Source organism: Lepus europaeus, chromosome 17 (assembly GCF_033115175.1).
Source record: "Lepus europaeus isolate LE1 chromosome 17, mLepTim1.pri, whole genome shotgun sequence".
NCBI lineage: Eukaryota > Metazoa > Chordata > Mammalia > Lagomorpha > Leporidae > Lepus > Lepus europaeus.
Window position 1 is genome coordinate 956,795 of NC_084843.1, and position 10,822 is coordinate 967,616.

A 10,822-nucleotide genomic window follows, 5' to 3' on the forward strand; every position below is an offset into this window, starting at 1 on the left:
GCCACTGCCACCTCCTGCTCTTCCGACCCAGCTGTTCCATGTCAGCCGTCGAATTCAGAGTCAGAGCCGAGCACACGTGTCCCGTGTAGTGCACAGAGCCGAGCCATGCATGTGTGCCTGTGTAGTGCACAGAGCCGTGTGTGTGTCTGTGTAGTACCAAGGGACCAAGCTGAGGCTCTCCTAACGGGAAGAGGATGCCGTCTGACACGGGGTCTCCTGCTCAGTTCTCCACTCACTCAGGGCTCTGCTGTGCCTCCCAATGGAGAAGCCAGGCTTTTAGTCTGTGAGGGTACAGTCCCCAGAGGGGCCGAGGCAGCCAAGTTTGAGTTCCCTGCAGCCAAGTTTCATTGCCTCTTCCTGGCTGCAGTGGGCATGAAAACTCAGGCCTCTGAGGGGGGCCAGCGCATAGCCCCGCCCTCAGCAGCTGAGGCCCCTCCCTCATTCCACTGAGCTGCAGAAAACCACACTCACGTTCCAGCCCACGTTCTGGGGGGCTGGTGCAGGATGGCGCTCAACTGGCCGTCTCCCCAGCAAACCAGCAGCTCCACCTGGACACACAAACGCTTCAAGTCATCCCCTGACACCCCAGCACTACTCCACGGTGACATCAGCTTTGTTCCTGGAAATCTGAACCTGTGAAGCCCCGGCCGTGGCTCCACGTCCTCCAAGCAGCAGCTCTGATACCACACCTGCCTGTCATGCAGGTGGGAGGTGCCCGCGCCACAGCGGCCCCCAAGCCCTGCGGCTGCCATGTTCCTCCCAAGAGGCTCTGACGCCTCTCTGGAGACCACATGGCCTCTGTGCAGCCCTCGAGGCTGGGCCACGCCTCTCTGGAGACCACATGGCCTCTGTGCAGCCCTCGAGGCTGGGCCTGCAGGGGACTTGTCCCCAGCACCATCTGACACTGTGGAGGCGGAGGCCAGAGGGCTGGCGGCAGGGACAGGGCAGCAGGGCCCAGCCGGCCTTTCCTCCCATACAGGGCAGCTGGGCATCCCTGATGTGGCCCTGGCTACCATGTGAAATGCCAGTTACTTAGAACTAGACAAACACTGGCATTTCCGACCCCAACTCGGGCAAGCCTATCTCTTGCACCTTTGCCCTCCATTCACAGCAAATACCAATCATGTCAGAGAGGAGCACGTACACGTGTCCTGGTGGGCACAGAGTTGATGTCGCTAAGACGTGTCACCACGATGCCCAATGCTGGCCATTCCTCCAAAAGCTGACCCTGCCTGGTGGGTGCCGACAGCCAACGGGAGCCCCCAAAGGAAGCTCCCCTGGGGAGACCAACTCCCCTTGCAGCCTGCAGGCAAGATCAGCTAACGCCAAGAAAATCTCCGCAGCCCAAGGCCCTCGAGGTGGTCCCTGCATCCCCAGGCAGAGGCAAGGTGCTCCCGAGGAGCCCGGGCGGAGAGCAAGCACAGCGCCCAGGGACGCCTGCCCTAAGGGGTCCTCGGTGCTGGGAGTACACGGCGCCCAGGCCCCTCACCCCACACCTGCAGCAGGCCTGTGGGGCTCACCCGAGCTCCACACCAAAGGCCATGAAGTGGCAGCACATGAGGCCATCTGCCCCATTTGCCTAACAGTGCTGTCCAAGAGGATACTAGTGTGTCCACGACCCCGGGTGCCCCACTGCTCCATGTAAGCAACCCCACATGCGTGTGCACTTGCACACCTGCACAAAGCCAGGGTCGCTGCCAGACCCACCTGTTTACCTGACCTCGCTGGGAGCCGCCCCCACCCCGAGGGAGCCTGGGACCAGAAGCAGGCAGGCTGGCTCCACCCTGCAGCTCCCCGCCAGCCCAAGGCACACACCAAGCAAATCGTAACGAAGCTCATTATAGCAAACATTTGCCAATGGACAGCAAGGTTTAGGTTTCGACAGAAACAAGCTGGAAAGCCTCCAGAAAGATTGGCCCTGCCTTCACAGATGTGTAACTGCTGCATTTGCTCTGTGTTACCAAGACGTACAAACGCCCCGGACTGCGAGACCTCAGCAGCTCGGTCTCTCTTTCTACTGGCCCCTCCGCTAGTCCAGAGTTTCTCCTTTTCTTACTTAAATAAAACTTTGCTTCTTCTCTCGCTGTTGTGTCAGGCTCGCAGACTGTCACCAGAACACGAACCCGGACTCATCTCACCATCTCCTCCGCTCCCTCCTGATGCTGCTCACCTGCACACCTGTGCCTGACGCACCTGTGCCTGCTCTGGGGTTGGCACGGCCAGCAGCAGGCTCCTTCTAGGATCCCTGGTAACCACAGCTTCAGAAATCTACGGCTTGGCCCGTTTTGTATTTCCATCCACGGATGCTAAAGAAGCACTTTGCCAGATGAAGGCCACCTTGTGCCAAAGGCATTGCCAACTCCGTGACAATAAACTAAGCCCCATGACCCTAATCTCTGACCCACACCACTGGCCTGGCTCCCACAGGGCCCGAGGGGCACAGCCACCCACACACAGAGCTTGCTGACCACCACTGCTGGGCAGCCCCGAGACACCTGTGGCTGGCCCTGGGTCGGCCAACAGAAGGACATGGGCCCTGGATAGGGCCCCAGCTGTGGGCACTCTTGTCTGACTCCCCCTCCACCCGCTCCCTGGCCTGTAGGCACCAGGCTGTGCTGGGCACGCAGCTCCATTATGCGCCTTGCTAATGAGCGGGCTGAATCCAAAACCATGGCGAAGAATACGCTGCATTCACGCCAGGCGGCGAGGGAGGCGGCCGCCCCGGTCTCAGCCCCTTTCACGGGGCAACATAGGACACAGCCGCCTTCTTGCCAGCCCACAAGTGCCCAGCCTTCCTGCCACACTCAGGGAAGAGCGGAGGACTGCACCTGAGAGGACGCAAAGCCCAGGGTGAGGACAGTTACAGTGGCACCTGCGAGGTGACTGAAGAGTCCCTGCCCGGGCTCACTGCTCTGTCCCACAGGGCAGGCATGTCCTGCCAGGCGTCCCTGTGTCCCACCACATATCCCTGTCTTGTCACACATCCCCGTCCTGTCACAAGTCCCTGTGTTGTGCACATCCCCGTGTCCCGCCACGTCTGTCTGCCCAGTGCAGCCACAGCCAGCTCTCCAGGGGCCTGGCCTAGGCACCTGGGTGCACCGCCCACCTGCTCAGCACTCTCTCATTCACAGCCTGGACCTGCACAGGAGCCAATGCCCTGGGGACGCCTGGCAAGCAGGGAAGGGGCCAGGACACACTATCCCCTTCTCCCTTCTGAGGCCACCACCCAGTGACCCAAGAGACACAGCCTCCTCCCCTCACTCTGCACTCAGCCTTCCAGTCCTCATTCCTGCTCCCTGGAGTCCCTTCCTGAAACATGCTCCCTGCACACAAGACCTCATCTCAGTTTGCTGGGGGCAGGGAGAGCAGCCCCCAGGTGGGATCCCAGAACCCCGGACGCTGTCGTGGATCAGCAGCCCTTGGCAGGGCTGCTCGTGTGGGGCGGCGATGCCCTGGCCTGCCTGGCATCCCGGCAGTGGGTGGGGATGTGGAGCAGGCAGAGCTGGGGACTGGGAGAGCCACCCGACGCCCAGGGCCCGTGTGGCTGTGGGGTCCACTTCAGTGGCCTGACATAAATAGAATGACAGGCTTAGCCTGCCCGGCGTCCAGCTCGGGCCACACTTCTAGAGTTCACAGCAGCAGATTAACAGCCCGTGTCCCTCAGCCACTAGCCCCAGGTCCCAGAACCAACTGTGAAGGCAGAGGAGCCACAGAGGGGACACAGTTGGTCTCTGGGGACAAAACACATGACCTGGAGACTCGGGTGGGGGCAGCCAGGTGGAAGTCCTGGGCCAGGGGAGCATCTCCTGTTGCATGCCAGGGGCAGGCAGCCCTCAACTGAGGACACTGAACACAATGTGGTAGAGGCCATCCCGAGACATCAGCCAGTCCTTCTCAAAACTCACCCCTCAACCCCACCCCAGACTGGGGACCACCATGACTACGGCAAACACAGGGACCACAGCAACAAATCCCTGCTATGGGAGGAGCCCACAGAGGCCAGGGGCCCCCACGATGAGGCAGGGTGGAGGAAGGGTGCCCTCAGGTTTGGACTGAGGGCAGAGAACCGGGCTAGAGTGGACGCTTTACTGACATGAAAATGCCCCCCACCGGATATGAGGCTTAATTAAGGTCCTGGCGAGAAAGGCCAGCTGGGGTCGCACCCACCCTGCCACAGGGACAGCCTCGGGGAGCCCAGGTGTGCAGTGCAGAGTGAGCGTGGGCCTGGAACAGCCCTGCTGCTGCTGCAGACCAGGACCTGGGATGGGCGCCCAGCACTTCCACCTGACCACGTTCCCTACAGGACCTGGAGGACAGCCCCCCTGCAGGGAACCAGCTCCCAGCATCCAGGGCAATGACAAGACTCCAGGGTGGCAGGGCCGGGCGCCCAGACTACAACTGACAATAGCCAACGACAAGAGTGGGGCCTGATGCGTGTGACCTGAGGACAGTGGATCAGATGCCTGGGGCCACCATGGAAGCCTCAGCACCCCCCACCCCATGACCACACCAAAGCCGAATCTCAGACCAGAGCCCTCAGGACAGGGGTGGCTGACCCCCTGAGGACTGACAGGACCACAGTACTGGTCACAAATGTTCCCCCAAGTCCTCCCAGGGCCACAGCCACATAGGTACCTCAGGAAGGAGATAAGCCCAGGTTTTTTGAGGTGGTGGGTCGTAGGGCCTATGGCAGCCCTGACACCAAGGGGCCCAGTGAGCATGGAGGCAGAGGCAGCCCTGGCTCCCATGGGCAGAGCTGTGACCCTCATAGCTGGCAGCACCCCTGCTCCAAGTCACAACAAGGAGCATTCAAACGGAACCCCAGAAGCCACACCCGACACCCCACAGCCCAGCCAAGCTAGCAAATCAGAGGAAACACTTTCTACACCCAGAGGAATCAGAAATTAGCACTCAACTGGGTTCACTTGAGTGGCCCCAGGAAAGAACCAACCAATGAGAGCCATGGATCAGGAGCGCCGCATACAGCCAAGCGCTGCCCCCAGTGGCAGGTGCAGCGCTGAGCGCAGCGTCTCCACCACCAACCTGCAAAGCTGGGTGCTCGGCCGTGCCCTCCCAGCCTGGCCGCTTCTCGCAGACCCCACCACGGGCATGGCCATGCAGTCCACTCCATGTGGGAGCAGACCCCACCACGGGCACGGCCATGCAGTCCACTCCGTGTGGGAGCAGACCCCACCACGGGCACATCCAGTCCACTCCGTGTGGGAGCACAGCCATCACCCAACCTGGCCCTCTGGCTCAGCATAGCGTGGACCACAGGGACCCCGGCCATCCTGGCAACCTGCAGACCAACTCGCTGGCCCAGCACTGGGAGGAGGACTCCAGTGGCGCTGTGGCTCTGTGTGCGCACAGTGGGGCAGAAGGCTGGTTCTCAGGCACCAGCACACAGCGCCTGAGGCCTGTAGGCGGCAATGGCTGCAGCTTCTCCCAACGACACACACCACGCAGACCACAAACACAACAGAAGCCACAGCAGAAGAGGGGGACCCACACATGTTACCTGACATCAACACGCCCAGGAGACAGAAGGAGAACCCATGGAGAGCCCTTCTCGACAGCTGAGGGACGGCAGAGAACACAGCCAGCACCCAGCAAGCCAACCCAGCTCCGCGCTCTGACCAATGGCCCCCGTCACATGGCCTCAGGGCAGAGCCGGGCCGTTGGACACAGGAACTCATCGTTCCTGTGCAAAGGAACATGGCGCCACTGAGCGGTCACTGCAATCCACACTGTCTGGAACCTGCGTCCCTACTGGAGGGCCGGCTCCACCTCCACCTCCAGCTCCACCTCCAGCTCCAGCTCCAGCTCCGGTTCCGGTTCCAGCTCCCTGGAAGCTGGTGCCCTGGGAGGCAGCCGGTGGTGGCTCAAACATTTGGTTCCCTGCCACCCACGTGGGAGAGCTGGATTGAGCTCCTGGCTTCGACCTAGCCCGGCTCTGAACACTGCAGGCTTTAGGACGTCAATCAGAAGAAAGCTCCCTGTTGGTCTCTCTCCCTGTGTCTGCCTTTTAAGCAAAGAAAGAAAAACAAAAATCTCATCTGTTGCCAAGTCTCCTATCGGAGAAAATCTCTGTCTCAGACCACACTGAGGACACTCAATCGCCTTCACGCAAGGTTGGGTGGAAAGCAGGAGGTGGGATGGGACAGACGGCTTCACCCTGACCTGTCTGTGGACACCCCCGCTGCCACCCCCAGCGCTGTCCTTCTCGCTTGAGCCCTTGAGGGTCTCAAGCCCTCCTCCACTTGCATGCCCCTGGACTTCCTGAGGATGAAGCTTGGGTTGGACCCATTTCTCAAACCCCCACCCGCCCTGCTAAGCACCAGATGTGCTGCACAGTGTGGGCACCAGAGACCTGCAAACCCAGGATCTGCTGGGCCACCATGAAGTCCAGGGACTTGGTGGCTCCAGGGCAGCAGGCACCAGCGTCCACTCCAAGTTGCCTCCTAAAGCCCCCAACGTGCGGTCTCCGACAGTCCCTCACTGCCAGCAGCAAGCACACAAGTGCAGACACCACTCACAGCCAAGAGCCGGCATCCCGTGGTGCTTCCCAGGCTTTCTGCAGGCTCACTCCACGGCCACGCGGAAAGACGGGCCATGGCGGCTTCCAGGCACCAACAATGGAGGACAGGACAGGGAGGTGTTGGGAACAACGGGCCCAGGCCAGGGGCAGCCATGCCGGGAAGCTTCTCCTGAAAATAGAGTCCCGGTCAGACAGCGAGGCCTCCACTTTGGGTTCCAAAGGGTTTTCCTGGGAAGAGAGAAGAGGAAGCATCGCAGCTATGGCTGGACGACGGCAACGGCAGGTGAGAGAGGAGTGAGGAGTGAGCTGCAACGGCAGGTGAGAGAGGAGCGAGGAGTGAGCTGCAACGGCAGGTGAGAGGAGTGAGGAGTGAGCTGCAACGGCAGGTGAGAGGAGTGAGGAGTGAGCTGCAATGGCAGGTGAGAGAGGAGTGAGGAGTGAGCTGCAACGGCAGGTGAGAGAGGAGTGAGGAGTGAGCTGCAATGGCAGGTGAGAGAGGAGTGAGGAGTGAGCTGCAACGGCAGGTGAGAGGAGTGAGGAGTGAGCTGCTCGGCCCCGCACGCACCAGCTGCTCCCTGCCAGCCTCCCAGCTGCCCCAGCAGAAGTGGGGCCTCGGGGGCGAAAGGGGGTGCCCATGCCTGTGCACTCAGCGGGAGCAAAGCCGGGCTGCACCGACAGCCTCTTCTAAGACGAGCTGGTGAAGAGAACAGGCAGTGAGGGTGGAGCCTGGCCAGGAGGGCGGGAGTTGGCTACACTTAGAAGAAAACTTCTAGGGGTGACACGTGTGCAGAGGTCAGGACACAGGTGGATGTTCCTCCCCAGAACACTGGGACAAGATGTGAGGGGAGACGGGGACAAAAGCCCAGGGTCCCCACGGGGAGAAGGCTGCAGATGGATCCCCAGGCATCTGACAGCACAGGGACACAGGTCCTGCTGGGGAAGAGGAAGGAGGGTGTGGCCGAAACCAGGCACCCGAGGGCCCCTCATCAGGATCCTGCTGACCAAGTTCCCAGGTTCAGGCAGGATTCTTAGAAAAATGGAGAAGAGACAGTGAGGCAGGAGCAGGCGTGGATGAAAGCCGAGGTGCTGGCTCGGCTCACCCCCAGGAGTGGCCGTGAGCGTGCAGAGGCCCCCCTGCTGCCGGGTTCCCATCCACTCCCTTCCCCAGCGAGACCGCATCATGGGCTCCAGGCCTCCCCTGTGTCCATTTCCTTCCATTCATGGAAAAGAGCCTGTGTCCTAACTCACGCATACCACTTGCTCTCGCCTGCTGTCCTCAGCGCAGCTGCCCCTGTGTGTGCCACAGGCCAGCGTGCAATGTCTGTGTACCCTGCAGGCACTGTAGGGGACGTCACTGACCCCCAGACCATCCATGGGACACCTGCCTCAGCTTTCCGGAAGAAAAGGGTCCGGGGTGCCTGAGGCCAGCATTCCCATCCCTGCCTGCCAGGGATGAGCCACACCCACTGAAAACAAGAATTCACTGCCGACCTCCTGCTAAGAGTCCAACCTTTGGAATTCCTGCTCTGGCTCCTGGAAAAACAACAGATCCCAGAAATCTGCCTACCCTGAGCCTAAGAAGCAGCGAACGCCTTCCTTATGCCAGAGGTTCCTCCAGCACTCGTGGGCACACAGGATCCCCTTCTTCCCAAGCTCCCGAGGCTGGGAGAGAGGAACTAGGACCAGGACTGGCTCAGGAGGGCTGCAGCTGCCTGGTCCCAGTCTCTGGGCGCTGTCCATGGTGCTGCTGCTCACAACTCCCTCCCCAGCACTGGCTTTCTTCGCTCTCATCTCTCCTGGTCTCATGCATCACCTGGCCTGTGGTGACCCCATCCTAATCAATGCCACCAGCCAATCCTGCTCTAGCCTTTGGCATCGCCCTGACAGGGACTGAGCCACTGGTGGGCTGCCCAGGGGGTACTGGTCTAGGCTTGTACACGTGCTGCAACTCCCCTGCCTGTCTGCCAGCCTAGCCCTGGCCTTGTCCAGGGTCTCCCAGTGCCCCTGCAGGTGGGAGGCACAGAGACGTCAACCAGAAGCCAGTCCCTGAGCTTGTTCACACAGGGAGCTACTTGGTGGTTTTCACCCACATGCGTGCAACCATGCACCCACACAGGTGCACACACATGCACATACAGTTTCACATTCCTGGTAAACAGGAGTAACCAGGGGAGAAAAGGAAGCTCAGACCCTTCCAGTCTTGTCCCTCACATCATTGGAAACTTCCCCTAGATACAGTCCACACAGGCCCTGGGACCCAAGGTCTCCCCACAGTCCACGTGGGCCCTGGGATCCGAGGTCTCCCCACAGTTCACATGGGCCCTGGGATCTGGGGTCTCTCCCCACAGTCCACGTGGGCCCTGGGATCTGAGGTCTCTCCCCACAGTCCACGTGGGCCCTGGGATCCGAGGTCTCCCCACAGTCCACATAGGCCCTGGGATCTGGGGTCTCTCCCCATAGTTCACGTGGGCCCTGGGATCCGAGGTCTCCCTATAGTTCACGTGGGCCCTGGGATCCGAGGTCTCCCCACAGTTCACATGGGCCCTGGGATCTGGGGTCTCTCCCCACAGTTCACGTGGGCCCTGGGATCCGAGGTCTCCCCACAGTCCACATAGGCCCTGGGATCCGAGGTCTCCCCACAGTTCCTGTGGGCCCTGGGATCTGGGGGTCTCTCCCCACAGTTCCTGTGGGCCCTGGGATCCGAGGTCTCCCTATAGTTCACATGGGCCCTGGGATCCGAGGTCTCCCCACAGTTCACATGGGCCCTGGGATCCAAGGTCTCCCCATAGTTCATATGGGCCCTGGGATCCAAGGTCTCCCCACAGTCCACATAGGCCCCGGGAGCTGTGCAGATTCAAAGCCAGGAGCCAGGAGCTTCTTCCAGGTCTCCCACACAAGTGCAGGGGCCCAAGGACTTGGGCCATCCTCTGCTGCTTTCGCAGGCCACGGCAGCCATCTGGGGAGTGAACCAGAGGATGGAAGACCTCTCTCTCTGCTTCTGCCTCTCTGTAGCTCTGCCTTTCAAAAAAAATTAACAAATCTTTAAAAAAAAAGAAAGAAAAAAGACCCACAGAAGCTTCTGACATTATACTCAACAAAGCTCAATCACAAAACAACAACTCTCTCCACTTGGAAATCCAGGTTTGTTTTTACAGCAGTGTTAGGTTCACAGCACAGCTCAGCATGACCCAGAACCCCCATGTGCCTCCTGCTCCACAACCTCCACTAAAAATGTTTTTTTCAAGTACAGGCATGAAAAATATGCTCACAGAGCAGAACCACAGGAAGCGATACAGAAAACTTGGATAAAAAGACAGCAAGACTGAAATTAAAAGCACAGTGGACACCTTTGCAGCAGACTGGACAACGAAAGAAAGAAGTGGTGTGTAGCAGAAGATAATTCAGAAGAATCACCCACAAAGAGACAAAGCAGTGGCGGGCCACACCTAAGGGAGGGACCCACATGCAGGACAGCACGAACAGAAGGAATGGGAGGGGACACTGGCAGAAGCAAAACCTGAAGCTCTAGTGACTGAAAATTCCTTAGAACTGATTCAGAGGCTGCAAACCTGAGACCCAGGTCTGCTGTAAGGAGGCTTGGGGAGGAGGGGCGGGCAGGGGAAACCACAGAGACTAAACCAAACTACAAAGCCTGCCAGAGAGGTCGGTGCTGTGGCGTAGCAGGTAAGGCCGCCATCTGTGGTGCCGGCATCCCATATGGGCGCTGGTTCAAGTCCCAGCTGCTCCACTTCCAATCCAGTTCTTTGCTGTGGCCTGGGAAAGCAGCAGAAGATGGCTCAAGTCCTTGGGCCCCTGCACTCACATGGGAGACCCGGAAGAAGCTCCTGGCTTCATATCAGCCCGGCTTTGGCCATTGCAGCCATTTGGGAAGTGAACCAGTGGTTGGAAGACCCGTCTCTCTTTCTCTCTTTCTCTCTCCGCCTCTCTGTAACCCTGCCTTTCAAATACATACATAAATCTGCCAGAGGAAAGCAACCACGTTCAGAGGACATTGAGGCCAACATCCGACCGCTGACAGGTGCAGGGAGGCCCGGAACACACGTAATCACTGACAAGCAAGAATTCAATCCCCAGTAAGCCCGCATTTCACCTTCATTCTGGAAGGCACAATACACAAAATGAAAGAAAGCTGGCGGACTGTGACGCTGGCGCTCATTAGTTACGTCCCAGGCAGGAGGCAGGCGACTCCCATGGAACCGCAGGGAATCAGAAGCAGCCGCACTGCTAAACATCCACGCAGCCTCTCAAGGCCAGAGCCTGTGG